Below are 14,964 nucleotides of genomic sequence, written 5' to 3'. Positions count from 1 at the left end.
CTTAGCTAATCCTTCTTGAATGTACCTCCCTCTTCTTCTGTTCATGTTTTATTTAGTAGATAATTTTTGACCCCATGATTGCTTACCATCAAACATCACCAATGAAAGTCTATCCATTCTTTCCCATCCACACAAGGCAATTACGTCAGTACAGTACAAGGACAAGAGGCAACCAAAGGGTTCATCAAGCAGGTACCCATTGGGTGTGGCTGCACCCTCACCAGCATCCTGGAAATTGCAAAGGTTGCATGGCTTAACTTCACCCAGTAAGTGGGGTAGTGAGCTACTCACATCACAAAAGGGGACCAACATGATGGCTCCCCACCATGAATGTATGTTTCTATACACTCACTAATGAAGGCTATTACTAGATGACAGTTTAGTCAACTGAAAGCCTGCCCACCAGATGAACAGCTGATACCTCCTCTCCTCTTCAAATTGTGGCTCCATGTGTCCTCCTGCACCCTGCCCCTACAAGGATGGGCATGCCCATCCTCCCCTGTCAGATGCATCAACCATCAGAGCCTAGAATCAAATTCAGGACATCTAGGCCAGAAGCGATTGAGAAAGATAGGAATTTTGTTGACTGTGTTAAACTGCTGGGTGAACTGGAAACCATATTCCCCCATGTTATGTCATTACTGTTTAAATTCATGATGCAAATTGCATGTTACATAGTAAAGCAGATTTGTTTAGTGTACAGTCAAGATTATTTTAAATTTGAGGTGGGGTCAGACTTATCAGCCACTGCTGTATATGTTAAAGATATTAAAGCAAGAAAGTACTTACTTCAGTTGGAAGGTACCCAGGCTTTACATTATAACAAGGTAAAAAAAGGATGGGCAAAAGCAATTTAAACTTAACATAATTTTGTGATCTTAGGTTGCTGGAGAGGGGGTATAAAAGTGTATCGAACAAATTATACAGAAATACAATAATAATTGTCCTGGTTTTACAGAGGTGGCTATCTTGATTAACATTTTGAGCTAGCAAATGTGTTTTTAAGCAAATATTAATGAAAAATATGATACATTTATGAAAGGTAGTGAAATTGTAGCTCTTTCGTACATCTGCCTAGTCAATAGCTATGGTTTCCATTAGCAAAAGCTTCCAGCAGGAGATAATTCCTTATACCTCCTAAAGTCTTATTGATGAGAGGTCTGAACAGCATGCTGTGACTGAAATTCGCAATTATTTTAGGCATCTGCAGAGTTACTAACTTTTTTGTCATTATCAACTGCTTTAACTTGTGGGCAGTCTGTAGGTATAAGCAATTAATCATGAGAGGGCTGAATAGTGTGTGTGTGTGTGTGGATTAAAATGTACAAGGTACAAAGTAATCAATTTTTTAAAGTTACAGAGGGAAGCATAAAATAAGCCGTGGTGGTGCAGCGGTAGCGTTGTTGCCTCACAGCAAGAGGTTCTCCTGTTCGATTCTCAGCTGGAGCCTCTTCTGTGTGGAGTCTGCATGCCCTCCCCGCGGTAGAGTGGCGTTCGAAAGATATGCATAGAATGGGAGTGCCTTTGTTGAAGGTTGGGCATTGAGCTGGCACCTCGGCACCTGTAAAAAATGTACTGCCAATCCTTAGTGGACCGAAGTTCTGCTGTGATGACCCCTAACCGGGAAAAGCCGAAAGAAAGAAAAAAGAGGGAAGCATAAAACTGTGGGAAGTGACTATGTTATATGAGTAACTGCTTTCCCATAAGTATAAACATTTTAATGCATTTAATACAGCAGTGCTACAATGTAAGCCAATGCACTTCTTTTTCTTAGGGTTAAAAAGTTAATGCTTACTGAAAGCATGCAAGCCATTTTTTTAATCTGAGAGGAGGATAGAGATACCACAGCAATTAGTAATTACTGTAAATGGGAAGACAGGCTATAGCTTTTAAGTATGAGTAACCTTAATTTTAGAACAGGTAAAGCCTGTCAGTGCAGGCATCGGTTTGGACCAGCTGTTCCAGTTTAGGAGGAACATACAGATTTGTCAGCTTGTTCTAATGTAAAAGGGAACGGGGTTCTGAAAAGCTGTTTTTTTCAGTGTTCTTATTGAAACAATAGATCTTGAAAAATGTGATACAGCTTCATATGGAGATCAGAAGAAACTATGTAACAGATCAACCTGCTAAACATTTGTGTTTGCATATAACCTAAATGCTGATAATTTGCATTCAGAAGAACTATCATGTATAATAGGTGGAAGTAACCATTTTCCATCATAATGGCTGTTCTGTCCATGCCATCATGAAATGTAAATGGCCTTACAGATATAGACAAAAGCAAATAGCATTGACTAATATTAGCACTGAAAAATATTAAGTGAAGAGTGCAAATTGCAATGCTGCAGGAGACATCTGGCTAGAAATTAACATGATAATTTAACAAAAAAGGATTTGTGGGTACACATTCAGCAGAATATTGGGGAGCTCTAATAAAGGTAGAAGAGGGGAAAAAGACAATAATTGTAGACTTGTGGTAGTAAGGGGTTATTGGCAGGGGATGAAGATTACAGTGGCATGTACTTCTATGCCACCTAAAACTGCTATTAAGGAGCTTAAGAGAATCTTGGGAGGAATAATACACTTTCAGCAGTGAATACTGTTTACAGGTGAGGAATGGAACCTGATTTGCAATAGTGAGGATGTACTGAGGGGATACAGAAGGGAAATATAACAAAAGATGGTATATTTCTGAAGAAATATATGAGAATACTTGGCATGGGAAATGTGAATTCAGTAGTAGGAACTCTGAAAGAATTTATTCCTTGTGGTACACTAAGTGGACTACATTGGATAGAAATTATATTTCACATGAGCATGTATAGCTAATTGAAGGTCTGACACACATACAGTAAGTATTTCATGACATGTACCAATAAAACTAATATGTGGTGGTGGTGCTGCAGTAGCGTTGTTGCCTCACAGTAAGATGCTGTTCGGTTCGATTCTCAGCTACAGCATCTTGTGTGTGGAGATGTGTGAATGGGCGTACCTTCGATGAAGGTTGTGCGTCAGAGCTGGCAACTCAGTATGTAAAAATCTACTGCCAATCATTAGCGGACCGGAGTTCAGCTGTGGCGACCCCTAACCGGGAAAAGCCAAAAGACACAAACAAACAAACCAATAAAACTAATATAATGATGCAGGGGAATGAAGTAAAAATGAGACACAGGCATTTTTCTACCTATGTGTTAAAAACAGAGGTGTTTAAGGAATAAGCAGTAGAAATGTATTTTATTTATTTATTTAGCATTTGTTTACATGGAAAGTCTGACTAGGAATGAAGCCAATTTTCAGCAGAGCCCCACAGAGAAATGCTTCAGATACATGTCTTTGTAATGTGGGAGGAACTGGAGCACCCAAACCCACACTAATGCAGGAAGGACATGCAGACTCCACACAGAAGGCACTCCAGACGAGAATCGAACTGGAGAACCTCTTGCTGTGAGGCGACAATGCTACCGCTGCACCACTACGCCATCTATGAAATGATTTCAGTCTTATTAGGGAACAAAGAAAAAAACTTGTTCTGTATTAGTAGCTGTTGAAATTTTTTTCTGAATGGGTAAAAGCATATCAGTGTGTTAAAAATGATGCACACACAGTAGCAAAAAAGTTAGTCACTCAACTTATTCCTAGATTTAGTGTTCCCTGTACCACCTATTCCGACCACGGTTCCCATTTTATTAGTCATGTAATACAGCAGCTTTGCAAAAGCTTACATGCTAAATTACAATTTCATTGGTGACTGCAGGCTTCATTATAGACCACAGGCTTCTGAAATAGTAGAGGGAGCTAATCTGACAATTAAGGTTAGACTAGTTAATTTTTTTTTTTTTTTTTTAACAAAAGTCTTAAATGGCCAAAAGCACTGCCTTAAGTTTTATTTCGTATTAAAAGTGTAGCAAGTGCACCAAAAAAATTATTATGGACAGACCCATAAAAAATGCCTGCGACCCCTCCCTAAAAACTTAAAATTGCAAAATAAGATCATTACTGTAAATCCTTGTTCTGTTTTGTAAAAATACCATAGTATTGTTCTGCATGCAGCCCAATGGACAACAGAGCAAAATCACTATGTCTTGCATCCTAGAGACTTTGCATACATCAAAGTGCATTTCCAAAACCTCATTTAGCCCCAGATAAAAAGGAACATACTTGGGTTTGCTCGCAACTGCTACTGTCATCTGCTGTGAGGGTCTCACCACCTAGATCCTGTGTCACTCATGAAAAGGACCCATCCTTGTGACAAAAACAATACAGACAACCTGACATTAGACCACATAAACCAGCCAAACAACAACAAACCTGGGATATTGTTGCATCCGAAAGTGATAGCCTGTGATGTTTTGCAATCCAAACCAAAAACAAAACTAACTGTAAACTGTTTGCCATCCAATCTAATTCTACATCTGCCACCCAGATCGCATTCAAAACTGAATGCATTTAACTTACCCTTGCTAGCTGACCAAAAAGTTAATTCCCATGATTCTGCTACTTCATCCTGGTCCGATTCAACTTTCAATGATTCTTCTTTAATCTTGACAACATTTTTTTCTTGCTTCCAGTTCCAGAATTATTGATTCATCATGCCTTTTGGATGCAGGCAGACATTGCTTTATCCAGACAATGTTCCTTTTCAAAGTCATCAGCTATGACCCTTGGTCGAAAACTTTTCAGTAATCAATTTCATTTGCACAATAAACAGCCCACCCAACATCCTTGTTTACAGTTTTTCAAAATCCTCTCTAGCCCCAACATGCTCGTTTTTCCTGTGGCCCAAGCATCACTTCTGTTTTTGTGCTTTTCATCATATTGTTTCACCTGATTTTGCCATCCAGTGCATCATCCTCTGCAACGTTTAGTTAAGACTGAATCTAAATGGCATCTTAGATTTACTAATTTTAGCAAATGCTGGGTTTGTGCACACATTTCTATACCAGTGACTGATTCTGACCTTCAAACTAAATTTCACATGAATTGTCTGGCTAAAAATTGAAAAACTAAACATGTTATCATCCCCTTTACAGTAATGCCACTTCAACTGTCAAAGACTGTTAAAGGACACATTTACTATAGGAAGAATTACTGCTTGTAATTTTCAAAGAAATTTATAATGTGCTGGGCTAAAGGGCAGGGCATGGCAGCATTGCATAAACACTACTACATTTGTAAAAATCAAGCTCAGCCCTTGCTACCTACAGTCTAGTGTGATTGTTGTTGCTAAATAGGTCATGCTATTCCATTTATTCAACATACAGTTGCTTTACTGAAAGAAAAGATTCATAATGGTCATTGCAAGAAAGTGGTTTGGGCGTCTTTTCAGGCTTGTTGGCTGTTGGTGAAGCACCCTCCAAGAGGAAAAAACGCTGAGAGAAGAAGGGAGCCACTTTTGAGATTTTAAGTATTTTTCTCTGTTTATTTGCTAAGTTTTTCTGCATAGCTGCCTAGCTTGAGCATTTTCTGGCTTGTTAAACTTGATTTCTGTATTAGTAGCTGTATTTAGAGCACAACCAAAAGCTGTTTGCTGAATTTCCTGTTTGCACTTAATTTTAAATCGTTTTTTTCTTAAAACTTGCATATTTTCTGTCCTTGACCTAGCACTCTTGTGTGGGGTCATTTACTGCACTGTTATAACTTGATATTACTTGTGAACCTCTGCTATCTCTGTAAAAAACAAAAACAAAAAAATCTTGCTTTTTTCCCACTTTTCTGAGAGTTAAAGTTCAGTTACAGGCTTGCTGTTCCTGAACTGTTTGAAAGTTTCTGTGAGGCCATTTTTGCTTGGGCTGGAGGAGGGTCTCTCTGTTGATCAGTGGCAGTGACTAACATTGAGCAGCTTCCCTGCCCCCCGTAGAGGTGGTTACTGACTTGAAACTGTAGTTTTATTTTCCCTTTTGGGTCTATTCCTGCTTTTTTCCAGCCCCTGCTATCAAGCACGCTTTAACGTGCTTTAGCGCGGAGTTGCCACTAGAGCAGCGTCGGTTAAACTCTTTCTGGCTCCAGAAAGTCTGTTCTTCAATTTTTCCCTTAGAACTGCTCTGTTAGGAACCTAAACAGTTTACACCTACACTAAAAAGTGCAGCACTTGTTCCAAATAGCTTTTTTATCTCAAAAAGCTCAGCACTTGTCTTATAAGCATATCCCTTGTCTTATAAGCATTCTCTTTGCAGGTCAAGCACTCCTATATTATACAAATCTCTCACTAGCAAAACCCCCCAGAAGTGCCCACTTCCCTGCTAAGCCCACTACTTTTCTGTCTCATACCAACTCATAATTCTTTCTAGCATGTCAAAGGGTCAGATGCTGGCGTCCTCTCCTGCCCAGTTGGTGAATCTGGGAATTCTGAGACAATGTTACAATTGCCTCATGTACACGGACAGCCCTCTCCTCCTCCTCCCATGTAACACTAACACTTGTGAGAGATGCAGCTATTTAGCCAGACTGGAGGCTGAGCTCTCTCAACTCAGGACTGGCAAGACCAGGCAAGAGGCGAAGGCAACTACACACACCACAATACCAGTCTCACATAACTCAACCACACCACTGAATCAAACACATAAACACACTAAGACATACTCGGAGGCTCTGAGTAAAAATTTACCTAAACAGCAGAGGCCTCCAAAGCAGACACCCAAGCAACTGCAAACTCAATACACCACACAAACAACACATAAACAACAAAATCAGTGTGCAAAGCAGTCACTGCCCTTAAGGCCAAATACAACACCAAACATACTTGTCATAGGTGACTCCATAGTCAGACACACTGACGTCCCGCTCACCAGACTGAGTAAGGAGAAGGTCACAGTAAGCTGCCCGTCGGGCGCTAGAATCCGCCACATAACACAAGCACTCAGGTCTCTCAACAGCAGGTACAAGTACGACTCGGTCATTGTCCACGCTGGTGTCAACGACCTGAGACGTACCTCCTTGGACTACATGAAAAGAGACATTGAGGAGCTCTCTGATTATGTAGCCCAGGCAGGTATGACCCTGACCTTAAGCAGTATCCTACCTTCACCTAGAATGATGCCACAATACAGTGATAAGATGATCAGCTTTAATAATTGGCTTAAATTCTGGTGTCATTCAAAGGGGATCAATGTCTGTCTGCCTGGGATGACATGCTGGACAAGCCACGCTGCTTAAGGGACGGCTTGCACCTGTCACCCCTAGGCTTCCGGATATTGGCAAAGGCTCTTGCCACCCCATAGTGCCTTTTTAGGCAAGGCTCAAATTCTAAACCTACCACCCTAGAACACAAAAAGTAAAAACTAAAGGTAATGCTGCTCAATGCCAGAAGTCTCAATCTCAAGATGCATGCAATCGAGGCCCTTCTCAGTATGGAGAACATCGATGTCTGTGCTGTGACAGAAACCTGGTTCAAGGCTCCTGAGAGCACCCCAGCACTAGCAGGTTTCACCTCATATCATGCGTTCCGGCCCCAAAATCCGGACAACACCAAGAAAGGAGGGGTGTCCATATTCATAAAGGACACCCACACCTCAAGGTTGGTGGCAACGCACGATGCATCGGAGACCATCCAGGTGCAATTAACCATAGGCAAGACTGCTCTGCAATTTGTAGCATGTTACAGGCCACCCTCTCAAACTCAGGAACCTCACATGGCCTTCCTGAAAACAATGGAGGGATAAATGTATCTCCAAACACCATCATACTAGGTGACTTCAACTACCCTAATATAGACTGGGAACACTACTCAAGCCCAAACACTCTAGCCCAAAGGTTCCTGGAGTTCATAAACTCAAATGCCATGGAACAACTAGTCACCATCCCCACAAGAGGAGAAAACATACTTGATCTCATCATCACGAACATGGGATCACAATGTTCAACACCGAAGTATACCCTCACTGGTGAGATCAGATCATAACTAATCTCGCTGGAGGTCCTCATCCCGCCCCCACCTGAAATAAAAAGACCACAGTGAAAAACTTCTCAAAAGCCGACTTCACACTTCTAAAAACTAGTGTGGTCTCCTTTAAGGCCCCTGAGCCAGTGGTAAACATTACTCAAACCGCTGAATCACTTACAAATGCCTTCTACCAGCACCTACAGGACTGCATGGATCAGGCAATCCCAAACAAAACTAAGACTCTTTGTACCAAAGGCAAGCGTCCAGTCTGGTGGACCCCAGCCATAAACAAGCTCTACAACAAAAGGAGGAAGCTACTACAAGATAGAGCAAAATCCTTGAAAGGTAAGACACCTTTGATCATTATAAGTAAAAACTAAGAGCTCTCATAAAATCATCCAAGGCAAATTTTGAGGAAAAATCGCCAAGGACTCAAAAAGACAATCATAAGGCCTTCTTTAGCTATGTTAGAAACCTAGGAGGAAACTCCCAGATATGCTCAGAATTAGTTCAAAATGATGTGAAGATTACTGAACCTACACACATTGCCAACATACTGGCTGACAGGTTCAGTGCAAACTCACCCCAAAAGGAGAGATATCTATACCAGAGGATTGTAGCCCCCAAACATCTCCAACGCCCGGGTGAGAACTGCTCTCTCCAAAGCAAAACACAGCATCCATGGGACCGGATGGTGTCCCCGGCTGTGTGCTCCACGAACTCAATGAGGAATTAAACCCGCAGTTAGGACAGCTGTTTAATCTTAGCCTCACCTCAGGATACGTACCCAAGGAGTGGCGCCCAGCGGCTGTGGTCCCACTTCACAAGGGCGGTGCCTCCACCGACCCTGGAAATTACCGTCCCATTAGCTTGACAAGCCTTATCTGCAAAGCCATGGAGAGGATCATAATGGAACTCATAAATAAAGACATACGGAACTTGCAGACTTTGGATCCAACCCAGTTTGGCTTTGTCAAAGGCAGATCATGCCTTTTAAACTTGGTTGACTTTTTTTGAGACAAGTCACCAAGGCCATTGATATGGGAAAGGCAGTCCATACAGCCTACCTCGACCTGGCAAAGGCCTTCGACACAATACCCCACTCAGGTATCATCGAAAACTCATCAGCTTGAATGTAAACCCATACATCACAAGATGGGTTGCAAACTGGCTAAGTGACAGAACCCACAGGGTCAGAGTTGCTGGAGCCATGTCAGACTCAAAGCCTGTCACAAGTGGTGTCCCACAGGGCTCAGTCCTGGGTCCACTCTTGTTCGGCATCTACTTTTCTGAAGTACAAGCAAACACAGGAGGGTTATGGCTGACAAAGTTTGCAGATGACTGCAAACTGGCCATAGTCGAAAACACATCTGACACAGATATCCTTCAGAAGGGCCTCACAGAAACGGATAACTGGTGCCAGAGCCATGGCCTAAAGTTAAATGCCAAGAAATGCATAGTCATACCCTTCGGGAAAAACAAGGTTACCCCTAGCTACCATATAGGTGGCAATCCACTGAGCACAGAAGAAGTCATCAGGGATCTGGGGACCCAGGTTGACAGTAGCCTTCGCTTGACACTCATGTTGCTAAAGTGGTTAGGAAAACCTTCTACATTGCCCACCTGATCATGACGGGATTCACATCTAGATCAAGGGAGGTCATCGTCCCCCTGTACTCATCACTCACTAGACCTATGATTGAGTACAATGCCCCATTCGAATGTATCTGACCCGACATCTGCAGCAGCTGGAAAGGCCCCAAAAGTTCCTCACCCAAAGGATAAAGGGTCTCAAAAATATGTCTTATGCTGCCCGACTGAAAGAACTCCAGCTCTATTCAGTCTCATACCGCTTGCTCAGAGGTGACCTGTGCCTGACATATAAGGCCATGTCAAACCCTGATTTGATGAATATGCTTCACCTCAAAAATCTAGATCCCTCAGAACCACAAGGGGAGACTTAAACCTTGACACGGTTATTAATAGAACGTGCTGGAGGACAGATTCATCACCCAGAGACTCCCTATGCTGTGGAACAAAATCCCGGTACATGTGAGGCAGAGCACCTCACTGGCCTTGTTCAAGAGGAATCTTGACCAATGGATGGGGGATCGCAGATATACCCCAGGGATTACTTCAGTGTCACTGCTTGACAGAGGCACAGCAAAATAATAGGCATAGTTTTATTCAAACTAAAGGGGTGGCGAAAGCCAAATAACTATGGGCTAGGCTTATAAATGCCCTTGGGCAGATAGCCTAGTATGAACCTATGAACCTATGAACATTCTTAACCCAGATGGCAAAATAAAAGCCTCCTGGGTACATCATAATGCTGTACAAAAAATGCTTTTAAAGGGCTTGCTCACATGAATCTCAATGATGGAGTCATTTCTGAAGTAGGCGCTGTACCTGCTTATGGGGCAGTAAAGCCCATCTGGAAGCTTAAAAAGCTGTCTAAACTCCTAAAAATACTAAGTAATTACAGTTTTGAGTCTATTAATTTAATAACCCAAAATTGGACTGCAATCTGCACTGTGATGCTACAGAACCACACGGCACTCAAATTTGCCCTTGCATGAAAAATAGGTATGTGTGAAGTAATCCAAACTGATGCTCTTATTTCTAATAACAATGGTGCCATCTGTAGCCACCTAAAAATAATTTTAAAAAGTTACTAAATATTCACATGAAAAAAAGCTGACAGTTCCCAATGAGCATGGTTAACCAACATTTTCTCTAAATGGGGTGGAGGGATTTTAAAGTTTTTCATGCTTATTGTCATTATAATTATCATGTTAGGCTGTTTTCTTTCAATTAAAACATGCATTTTAAAATTATTAAAATCTTTAAAAAATAATCTTACAACTGCATAAAATTAAATCACTGTCACAGACCGCACTCAGTAAAAATCATAGTACAGTAAAAAATAAAAATGACGTGTTGCTAGGTTTTAGTTAAATATATGATAATCTATATACTGGATCAAAAAAGTAAAAATATACACAGTATAAAATGTATTACTAATAATTACATTATTCAGATTGTATTTTTGTCCCATTAAGATGCAGGTATGCTTCCATTGTATATAACACTACATCTTTAAATCAAATGAGTAAAGATTGTTCATATCAGAGACAAAACACACCAGCATGTAAAAAAAATGTCTAAAAGCAAATAAAAGTGTGAATGTTCATCTAAAAACCTGTCATGATCCAGTCAAAAAAGTTATTATGGTTCGAAATATGCTTTACATCATTAAATCTTCATACAAATGTTAGTGCTTGGATTTCATTTCTAATATGATTTCATAAGCAGAAAGAAATCTTGAATGTTCTTCAGTATATACCTGTAGAATTACTTCATGTCTAATATTAGAAAGTGCTGAAAAAGTTAGAAAAGTAAAGTGCAAGACTTATTCTAAGTAGAAACTTTTATCATGGAATTTGAAACTCGTACCCAATGTGGAATGTCAAACAGCTAGTATGAAAGATCTTAGCAAAATGTACGTTGCAGTGTTCATTTTTATAGGTCTTTGTTCTATTATTGTTACAATAATGTAGCATTTAATGAAAGAAAATATAAAAATAATGAATTCTGGAGTTCGAGGAGACGGAACCTTGACTTGCTATTCTCCCATATATTTGTTTCTGTGTGCAATAAAGGAAAAAAGAAGTTATGTACTCACCATAAAGTACAGTTTTGTACCTACCATAAATGTAGATGTTCGAGGATTCCATTGCTGCAGTCCTTACTATTGGGTATAGTCCGCGTCCAGTCGGCCCGAATACCAGAGTATAAGGCTGACGTCGGTCAGGGCGCATTAGACTAACGTCAGTACGTCAGGGTACTAATGCGCATGACCGGCGTCATATCCTCAGTCTTTTCTTGCCCCAGATGTCAGAAGACCCTAAAAAGACAAGGCCCAAAATACCTGCACCAAAAACATGTACAATATATACAAGAATATATACAAAAATGTAAGCATGTAAACTCACCTACACAACCACCCCTAAACACAGAGGGGAAGGAGGGAGGGTAAATTGGACTGCAGCAATGGAATCCTCGAACATCTACATTTATGGTAGATACAAAACTGTACTATGTTCTTCGTTTTCCATTGCTGCAGTCCTTACTATTGGGTAGAATCCCAAAGCAGAGGTAAGGGAGGCTGGCAAATCATAAAGAAGTAGGAGCTGACAACATGCCTTGCAAAACAGCTGTGGCAAAACCAGCCCTAGACTTAGAGTAGATAGGAAGGTGATAATGCTTAGAGAAAGTATGCACTGAACTCCAAGTAGCTGCTTCCAAAATATCCTTAGTTGCCACCCCCCTTAGAAATGCTGTTGAAGTGGCAGTAGCCCTAGTGGAATGAGGCCTAATCCCAGCTGGAATCTCCTTGCCATGATGGGAATAACAAAATGCAATGCAAAAGCCAATCCACCTAGAAATAGTTTGTTTTGACACAGGCTTGCCCTGTGAACTCAAAGCAAAAGAAACAAACAACTGCTGAGACTGCCTAAAATCCTTAGTCCTGCTTAAATAATAACGCAATTGCCTGTGTACATCTAAAGAGTGCAAAATCTTTTCCCCTTTATTTTGAGGCTCTGCATAAAACGTAGGCAAATGAATAGTTTGGTTTAAAGCCACACTAGAAACCACCTTAGGCATAAAGGAAGGATTAGTACGTAATGATACCCTATCCTTATGGAAAATCAAAAAGGGCTCTACTGCCATAAGGGCCTGCAACTCAGACACCCTTCTTGCAGAAGTAATAGCCAACAGAAAAGCAGTCTTCCATGACAAGTATTTCAATTCAGCAGTAGCTGCAGGCTCAAAAGGTTGAAGAGTAAGTTTTTCCAACACAAAATTGAGATCCCAAGCAGGAGTAGGAGCTCTACGTGGGGGTCTTATATTCTTTGCCCTCTAAGAAACTGCTTGAACAAAGGATGCGAAAACAAAGGTGGGTCACAATCATAGTGAGCTGAAATTGCTGCAGCATGAATCTTAATGGAAGAGAAGGACAAACCTTTGTCCAATAACTCAGTAAGATATTGAAGAGCCACACTCAAATTAGGCTCAGAAATCTCCAAATTCTTTGCTGTACTCCAAAATAAAAACCTCTTCCATTTTTCTGCGTACACTCTCCTTGTACTAGGTCTTCTAGCTTCCATAATCACATTTAAAACTTGTTGAGGAAGTTGAGACCTGCTGTGTTTCAACACAGAATATGCCAGGCTGTTAGATGAAGAGAGTGAAGCTTGACATTGAGCAGATGACCGTCCTTCTGAGATAACAGATGAGGAATCAGAGGTAAAGGCCATGGAGGCTTCTTTACCAGACTCCGTAGTAGTGGGTACCAGTGTTGCGAGGCCAATCTGGAGCTATCAAAATCATCCTTGGCCTGTCTTGTCTGACCTTTAATAGTACCTTTGGAAGAAGAGGCAGAGGTGGAAAGGCATACACATGAAGGTTTTTCCAACTGAAAGACAGAGCATCCACTTTCCAAGCTGTGTGATGAAACCCCTTTGTGCAATACTTTGGCAGCTGGTGGTTTAGTGGAGAAGCGAACAGATCTATGTCTGGAGTTCCCCATGACACTGTCAATTTCTGAAATACATGAAGATCCAGTTTCCACTCGTGGGGATCCATGATTTGTCTGCTTAACACATCTGCTAAGGAGTTCTGTGCTCCTGGCAGAAACCTTGCCTGAAGAGTTAGTTGCAAGCTTAGCGCAGTCTCCCATAAAATCATTGCTTGCCTGCATAGAGGATAAGAATGTGTTCCCCCTTGCTTGTTGATGTACCACATGACAGTTGTGTTGTCTGTTAGAATCAACACCTGCCCTGGAAGAAGTAACTCCTTGAAAGCCATTAATGCAAACTGGACTGCTAACATCTCCTTCATGTTGATATGCAGATGCTGTAGTCTGGCAGGCCACTTGTCTTGTATCCACTTTCCATTTAGATGAGCTCCCCAAGCAAAGTCCGAGGCATCTGTCGTTAAAATCTGACTTGCCTCTGGCGGGTCACAGAGAGTCCCTTGTTTAGGTGACATTCCTGAGCCCACCACAAGAATTCTTTCTGAAGGCAAGGTATTATTTGAATGACAGTGTCCAAATCCTGGCAGTGCTGTGTCCAGACATTTTGAGATACCATTGTAGCTTCCTCATATGCAGTTTGGCATTGGGAAGCACCAGAATACAAGATGCCATGAACCCTAATGCTTGAAGGACTGTCCTTGCAGTCAGCACGGACTGATGAGATAGTTGATGGAAGTAAAGTGACAGACTCTTTTGTTTGTCCGGGGTTAAAAGGCCATCTGGGCTGCTGTATTCAGTCTCACACCCAGAAAGCACATGTCTTGAGAGGGTACTAGACTGGACTTTATTTCGTTCACAGAATACCCTAGGCATCTTAGCACTGCTATAACATATTCCAGATGCTGTAGAAGGTCTTCCTTTTCTTGAGCCAGAATCAGGCAGTCGTCCAAGTAAGGATAGATTTGAATTCCTTGAAGCCTGAAGTAAGCTATCACTGGAGCCAGAACCTTTGTGAATACTCTGGGCAGTAGATAAGCCAAAGGGCAATGCAGAGAACTGATAATGAGAATTTCCAGCTCGAAACCGCAGATACTTCCTGCAACTTAGCCTTATAGGCACATGAAGGTAAGCTTCTTTGAGATCTAACGTTACCATCCAGTGATCTTTGCCCAGCAGAGGTAAAAGCTGTTGTAACGTCAACATCTTGAACTTGGGAATGTCCAGAAAAGTGTTGAGGATAGATAAATCCAAAATTGGTCTCCACGTGTTCTCCTTCTTTGGTACTAGGAACAGGCGAGAATAAAATCCTAGGCCCCTTTCTGATACAGGGACTGGCTGAATGGCCCCCATCTGGAGTAACTGAGAAACTTGCTTGTGAGCCTCCTTTCTTTGTGGAGGAGGAACGTCTGGCATGCCTTTGAAAGGGGGCATTGTATGGAAATAAAATCTGTAACCGTGGTGAATGATATCCAACACCCATTTGTCTTGAGTGATTAAATCCCAATTTTCTTTGAAAAGAGACAGTCTTCCTCCCAAAGGAGCTGCC

The 14,964-nt window shown here is 41.4% G+C and overlaps 1 protein-coding gene across 3 annotated transcripts in view; it reads right to left on the bottom strand.

Annotated features, from left to right (window-relative positions):
- INTS12 (integrator complex subunit 12) overlaps positions 1-14,964 on the bottom strand; it is a 523,496-nt gene that overhangs the window by 260,244 nt on the left and 248,288 nt on the right. The window lies entirely within an intron of this gene.

This window comes from Protopterus annectens, chromosome 2.part0 (assembly GCF_019279795.1).
Source record: "Protopterus annectens isolate FY-2018-M chromosome 2.part0, PAN1.0, whole genome shotgun sequence".
Taxonomy (NCBI): domain Eukaryota; kingdom Metazoa; phylum Chordata; order Ceratodontiformes; family Protopteridae; genus Protopterus; species Protopterus annectens.
This window is presented reverse-complemented; position numbering and strand designations above follow the sequence as displayed.